At 41.4% G+C, this 8,158-nt stretch overlaps 1 non-coding gene across 1 annotated transcript; it reads right to left on the reverse strand.

Moving 5' to 3' along the window:
* Positions 1-3,003: 3,003 nt before the first annotated feature.
* On the reverse strand, positions 3,004-3,110 carry LOC120092241 (small nucleolar RNA R71). Its single transcript, XR_005485952.1, has one exon. It is a non-coding gene; the product is annotated as a small nucleolar RNA R71 (small nucleolar RNA).
* Between the last annotated feature and the right edge of the window lie 5,048 nt (positions 3,111-8,158).

Raw genomic sequence — 8,158 nt, forward strand, 5'->3', positions numbered from 1 at the left:
TTTGGGTCGGCTCGTGTAGAGCCCACACTAGGTGCTAACCTCTGCACTATCCTGTCAAACACTGCATCTTCTAGCTACGAATCTGCCCTTACTTGGGGAGTACTGGACTCTCCCTCGGACATCGTTTCCTGACCCACTAGATCATTCACCTTCTTTTTGCCACCCGGCGGGTTCTCCTCAACCTCCGGGCCCCTATTGGTAGGGTCAGTGTTCCTACCACCTGTCTGCTTACTCGGTCTGCCATGTTGCCTCGGCATTTCACCTAGTACAATGTACACATGTTAGGGACTCACACTTAAAGACTTAGACTTATGCATAAACTTCTCTCTCATTCTCAAAACCTTATGCTCTGATACCAACTTGTCACAACCCCTGCCCAGATTACCCTTTTATTCTGGAAGAGGATATGACCGTGGTAGTTACTAGCCCTACTGCCAGCACTCACCACCCAAGCCTTCTAATCTAAATACTAACCTATTCATTTGATTAGTAATTTATGCAAACAACTAACCTCTCTTAAGGTTCTACAAAGGTTACATAAATACATGCATACAGCCAAGACATTACTTTTATAGGATAAAAAAAGAATATTCACAGGTGACCCAAACATTCCTACAGAAGCCCTAGTCCCTTTCAAAACATGTGTACATAAACAGATCATCAACCTAAGTCTTTTGATAAGCCGAGTCTTTTGGTGGCAAGCAGCAGAAGGATCAACCTTGAGGAAACTGACACCTACCTGAAAAGGGAAAACACAGAAATTCTGTGAGCTAAAAGCTCAGTGAATGACTATATAATCATAAAGCAACAAGTGTAGCATCACTATAAACATGTAACTATGCCAATGAATAAACTCAAGAAAATGTCTCTAAATGTAGCTGTAAACCATTCTCAGACATCATTAAACATTATTATTCCTAGTTGAGAACAAGCCTAAATGCTCTAGCTCCCAAACATTTATTACCGACCAAGAGACCCATACTTCGGTCTCTCATCCATAACTGCCTACGTGCACATGGCAACACTAAGTACCATCATATTTTAGGTACTTCCGCTCAGATACCTTCTCAAATTTATCCTTCAGTATCGAGCTACTATGATACCTTCACATATGTCCTTCAGTATCAAATTGGCCAGATACCTTCTCAAATGTCCTTCGATATCAAATTGGCCAGGAACCTTCTTAAATGTTCATCAGTACCTAATTGGTTAGATACCTTCTCAACGTCCTTCGGTATCAAATGTGTATTTTGTAACATCAACTTAAGTTCCATTGCCTAGTATTTACACAAAAGCTGTTCCATTGTCACTCATTTACACAAGAACTCATTCTCTCATAACCTTCCTCTAGGAAGCATATATCAAAATCAGAACATAGCTTTTGTAATGGTTACACAGCATACCTTGGCCTGTGCTACACACATACAAGCCGGGAAACATGCATTAAGTTATTCTCCAACCATTTGTTGCTTGAGGAAGTATAAATACATCATTAATGCCACTGTGCTTTACTTGATCATATGTGCATGAGTTTTAGAAATTTTAAGTTTACTTAGTCACTCACAGTTCGTCAGGCTCTTATTGGTTTATACGCTTCCCCTAACTCTTCTTGGCCTGAAAAGATATAATTCCCGATTAAACTACTTAGAATTCTTAATAAAATACCTCAAATAATTCATTTATTAAAGGAACTTCCATCAATACAGACAGCTTTACTAGCGAGATCCCCCTGAGCGAGGTCAGCGAGATCCCCTTGAGCGATGCTAGTGAGATCCCCCTGAGCAATGCCAGCGAGATCCTCTAGAGCGATGCCAGCGAGATGCTCTAGAGCGATACCAGTGAGATCCTCTAGAGTGAGATCAAGTTTTTCCTGTGAAATTCTTACCGATACTCACCTCAATTCCTAACGAGATTTCCCCTTAGAGCGACATCCTCCTTGCAAAATCAGCGAGATTTCCTTTTTAAGCAAGATCTTCATGTCTAAATCTCGCTATAATTCTCCACGATGAACTGCTTGCTTGCTCTTCACAAGCTGTTGTCTGCTTATACACCAATCCTGTGTTATAACTTCAAAAATTCATAACTTAAAATCCAGAGCTTTTTTCAAGAAACTTCCTTCTACAAACTTGTTTAGATTTGAGTATATTCCATACCTTAAAATTTCATCCCAAAATTCCTTATAGTTTGGCTTGGAACTTCCAAACTTCACCTCGGGCCCTGATTAATTTATGGTTCTGCCTCTTCTGCAAATTCTCCACTTTTGTTTTTCTCCCCTTGCAATCTTTCTCCAACAGGACAACCTTGAAAACTAAGTTTCAAATGGCACCAAATTCGCTAGATCTTCTCTTGTCAATTGCCGAAACCATGCTTTTGAAGTTTCACTTCCCCTTTTAATCTTTCTGTCGCTTCTTGAATTCAAGGAGTAGATTGCCACATCACCCCTCACTTAGTGCCTCCAGCCAGACTAATGATTGAGTTTCTTCATTAATTATATTTTCCTTCCCTTCTTTCATAATTCCTATAAACAACATGAATTTCTACTTAATAAATATGTAATATAACATCCCTTTGGCTAAACATGCTTATCTAAGGAACCTAAGTTCGGGGTTTACAATCCTCCTGGCGAATGACTGCAATAGACCCATTCAAGACTATGTGTCACCCAACCTATATGATTTCTCCACAGGAATCCTAAGGCCAGCTCTGGATTGATCGAGGTTTGAAATAAAACCGGTGATGCTGCAGATGATCCAAACTTCCGGACAGTTTGGCGGAAGGCATGGCGAGGATCTGCACGCCCACATCTAGAGTTTCATTAAGACCTGCAGCACGTTCATTTTCCCAAACATCTTTGCAGAGGAGGTTCGATTAACATTGTTACCATTTTCGTTGTGCGATCAGGCACGAAAATGGGCTTATTCTCTCGAACCGGGGGAGATTACATCATGGGAACAAGTAGTTTAGAAGTTCATGAAGAAGTACTTCCCTCCGACGGAGAACGCCAGAAGGAGGAAGCTGATCACAAATTTTGAACAGGATATTGACGAATCGCTCAGTGACACCTGGGCGAGGTTTAAGAGGCTGGTAAGAGATTGCCCGCATAATTGCTTACCAGACTGCTTACAGATGGAAATTTTCTACCACGGATTAAACCCTGCATCATAGACGGCTGCCAACGTGGTAGCAGCTGGAGGTCTGCTTGATAAAACTTACAATGAGGCCAAGAATATACTTGATCGCATTTCTAAAAATCATAAAGACTGAAGAGAAAGCTATCAAAGATTGAGGATCAAGGACAGTGACGCGAATAACGGGGCCATCGCATCCCTTCAGAACCAAATGACTGCGATGATGAATTTGATTCAAGGAATCGCAATCAGTAGCCCAGGAGTGCATAGTGGGCAAGTCAACGCAATAAACCAGACGACCGCAAGTTATGCTACTTGCGGTGAAGGCCATCCAATGGAGGAATGCCCGAGAAACCACCCCAACTTTACGTGGAAAAATCAACAACAAAATTTTCAATCAGTGGCGCAAAAAGAAGGGCTACCAGGATTTTTCCCGCGAACAAACGGTCCAACACAAAACCAAGCCACAGTTCACAGGCGCCACAATCTTCATCTTTGGAGAGTTTGTTGAAGAAATATATTGAAAAGAATGAAACCATGCTTCAAAATCAAGCGATGTCTATCTACAATCTAGAAATTAAGATGGGACAGATTGGGGGGAAACTCAAGAATAGACCGCAAGGGGTCCTACCAAGTTCAAAAGAACTCTCGTGCAACCCATAGGGTACGGGAAAAGAGCAATGTATAGTTGACATTGCGGAGTGGAAAGATTGTGGCGGGAGAGAAGAAGAAGCCTAGCTGGACTGCTCCAATTGCGATGGAACCAGAGATTGCATTGACTCGAGGAGAAAAAGAAGAAAATGAGGCGATGGAACCAGAGATTGCATCCACCTCGGAGCTGAAAGAACAGGGGACCATGAGAATACAACTTCCACCATTCCCCCAGAGACTCAAAAAGAAGAAAAATGATGAGGTACAGTATCAACACTTCATGGATATGCTGAAACAGTTGCATATTAACATTCCTTTCACCGAGGCGATTGAACAGATGCCCACATATGTGAAGTTTCTAAAGGATATGGTGACGAAGAAGAGAAACACTGGTAAGTTCGCAACGGTGGCATTGACGCAAAGTTCAAAATCCATACTTCCACAAAAAATGCACGATCTTGGAAGTTTCACCATACCCTGCTTTATTGGAGGGTTATACATCAGTCAAGCGTTTTGCGATCTCGGAGCTAGCATTAACTTGATGCCCCTGTCAAATTTCAAGTAGCTGAATGTGGGGCAGCTAACGCCCACAATTGTGACTCTCCAATTAGCGGATAGATCTCTTGTGCATCCAGAGGGGAAGGTGAAGGATGTTCTAGTTACAATCGACAAATTTATATTACCAGCAGACTTCTTCATCCTGGACTATGAAGCAGACAAGGATGTACCCATCATTCTGGGACAATCATTTTTATCCACTGGTCACACTCAGATTGATGTGTACAAAGGAGAGATCACACTGAGCATGAATGGACAGAAGCACAGGTTTGACATTATCCGAGCTATGAAATATCCTGATGAAGAAGACTTTAATGACTTCGACGATGAACCAAGTTTGAATTTAGAAGAGAAGACTGAAGATGAAAATGAAGATGAGGATGCGACCGCATCCATAGTAGCATGCAATGCAATCACAGAAAAAAAACAACCAAAAAAGATAAGATGATCGCATCCAAAGAAGACAAGCTGACTGAAGAAAGAAAAACAACAAAACCATCCTTGGATCAACCACCAACAATAGAGCTGAAGACCCTTCCAAACCACTTGAAGTATGCGTTTCTGGGGTAGAATGAAAAGCTACCTGTAATAATTTCCTCTGCACTTAATGAAGATCATGAGAATACGCAGCTAAGCATCCTGAGAAAGTATGTAAAAGCAATTGGTTGGACGCTCACAGACATTAGAGGAATCAGCCCCGCATACTGCATGCATAAGATTCGTCTCGAAGAGAATCACAAAGGATCGATCGAACATCAATGTAGATTGAACCTTACGATGAAGAAGGTCATAAAGAAGGAGATAATCAAGTGGTTAGACGCGGGAATTATCTATCCAAAAGCCGACAGCATATGGGTCAGCCCCGTGCAATACGTGTCGAAGAAAGGAGGGATGACAGTAGTCCCCAATGCAAATAACGAACTCATACCAATGAGGACTGTCACCGGATGGTGGATTTGCATGGACTACCACAAACTAAATGCGGCAACAAAAAAGGATCATTTCCCTTTGCCTTTTATCGACCAAATGCTAGACCATCTAGTTGGAAATGATTTCTACTACTTATTGGATGGATATGTCGGCTATAACCAAATCATGATTACTCTTAAAGATCAAGAGAAAATCACATTCACCTGTCTATATGGAACATTTACGTTTTGACACATGCCGTTTGACCTATGCAATGCGCCGAGCACTTTCCAAAGGTGTATGATGGCCATATTTTCTGAATATCTTGAAGACTCTATGGAAATTTTCATGGACGAATTCTCGGTGTATGGGCAAACATACGAACTCTGTCTCAAAAATCTAGAGAAGATATTGAAAAGATGTGAAGAGACGAACCTCGTGCTGAATTGGGAGAAATGCCACTTCATGGTGAAAGAAGGTATTGTGCTTGGGCACAAGGTCTCCAAGGATGGGCTGGCGGTGGACAAGGCAAAGATTGAGGCGATTGAAAAACTTCCACCTCTAGCGAATGTGAAGGCTGTCAGGAGCTTCCTCGGACATGCTAGCTTTTATAGAGGTTTTGTCAAAGACTTTTCAAAGATTACACGACCACTGAATGCGTTGCTGGAAGCAGAAAGAAAGTTTGACTTTGATGATCAATGTCGTAACGCATTCATAATACTGAAGAACGCATTAACAACCACACCAATGTTGATCACACCGGACTGGACATAGCCCTTTGAATTAATGTGCGACGCAAGCAGTTACACGATGGGAGCAGTGCTGGCACAAATGAAGAAAATAATGCTACATCACATTGCATATGCGAGTAAAACCTTGAACCTTGCTCAAACAAATTACACGACCACAGAAAAAGAATTGTTTGCGGTGATACTTGCATTGGAAAAATTCAGAGCTTATTTGCTGGGAACTAAAGTACTCATTCACACTAACCACTCGGCGATAAAATATTTGATGACAAAGAAAGATACGAAGCCAAGATTGATCAGATGGTTTCTCCTCATCCAAGAATTTGATATGGAAATCATTGATCGCAAGGGGACAGAGAACCAGGTTGCGAACTATTTATCCAAATTAGAAAATCTAGAAGTTGACCGCAACTAGTCAGAGGTGAACGCAACTTTTCCAGACGAGCAGCTATTGAAAATTGAAGAATTACCATGGAATGCAGACGTTGTCAATTTTCTGGTGTGCGAACAATTTTATGAAGACTATTCAGCCCACCAAAAGAGGCGGCTCAGACATGAATGCAAATCATATTATTGGGATGAGCCAAATCTCTATAAGAAAGGATCAGACCAGATTTTGCACCTATGCGTACCTGAGGCTGCTCACTAACGCATATTATCATAATGTCATGGCTCGTCATATGAAGGACACTTTGGAGGCCAATGTACAGCAACAAAAGTGTTACAAAGCAGGTATTATTGGCCAACATTATTTAAGGACGCCAGAGACTATGCGATGAAATGTGACTGGTGCCAACGCACGGGAAACATTTCATGGAAGCACGCGATGGCCATGAACATCATTTTAGAACTGGAATTGTTCGACGTCTGGGGCATAGACTTCATGGGACCATTTCCACCATCGAATGGCCACAAATACATTCTGTTAGCCGTCGACTACGTTTCCAAATGGATAGAAGCGGTATCATGCGCTGCAAGCGATGAGGCGGCAGTCTCCAAGTTCTTAAATAAAAATATCTTCACTCATTTTGGCACTCCACGTGCCATAATAAGTGATGAAGGCTCCCACTTTGTTAATCACATCGTCAACAAGTTATTGCTCAAATATAATATCCTCCATAAAGTGGCCACCGGATACCACCCACAGACAAATGGTCAAGTTGAAGTGTCTAACCAAGAAATCAAGCTAATATTAGAGAAGGTGGTAAAACCTTCACGAAAATATTGGGCAATGAAGTTGGACGATGCCCCGTGGGCATACAGGATTGCCTATAAAACACCTATAGGCATGTCTCTTTATGCGCTGGTGTTCGGAAAGGCATGTCATCTACTGCTTGAGCTGGAGCATAAAGCAATGTAGGTAGTGAAAAAGCTTAATTTCAACTTGAAAGCGGTAGGGGATGTAAGGAAACTTCATTTGGTCGAGCTTGATGAATGGAGAACACAAGCTTATGAGTATGCCAAAATTTACAAAGACCACAGAAAATGATGGCATGATAGACAGCTATGCGAGAAGAACCTCCACGTCAGACAGAAGGTCTTACTTTTCAATTCACGGCTATGGATCTTTCTCGGAAAATTAAAGTCACGCTGCTCCGGACCCTTTATAATCAAAGAAGTATTCCCGCATGGTGCGGTCGAACTGACTAATGAGGAAGGGACCCGTGCATTTAAGGTTAACGAGCAAAGAGTCAAGATATATTGCAGAGGTGATTTTCCTCAGGAAAAGACCTCTGTAGAACTGAGAAATCCTGAATGAAGAAAAAAACGGGTGAACCCTGTGTTGTTATGTGACAGAAACTCATCAGCGGCACAAGTCTTTTGGAATATTTGTTCTTCCTATCAATGATTCATGAACTTTCATTACCCTTCTTTTATCTGATATCGTATATTTATCTTTATTACAAAAAAAAATGGTATTAACTTTGTTTTTTATTTGAACCTCTCCATGTTTTCGTTGCAATGATCGTGTTGAACGATTGCAGAGGAGCTACATAAAAGACGTAACTACCTTATTCTGCCATTGCAATCGAAGAGAGCAGTTCACCGCAAAGTAGGATATGTTCACAAATAATGTGGGCGACAAAGCAAATTTGGGGGTTGTATATTTCCTTGACTTTGTTTATTCCAAATTTTTCTCTATCGTATATCATTTTAACTTTG

This window comes from Benincasa hispida, chromosome 11 (assembly GCF_027475165.1).
Source record: "Benincasa hispida cultivar pf3 chromosome 11, pf3_genome.v1.1, whole genome shotgun sequence".
NCBI lineage: Eukaryota > Viridiplantae > Streptophyta > Magnoliopsida > Cucurbitales > Cucurbitaceae > Benincasa > Benincasa hispida.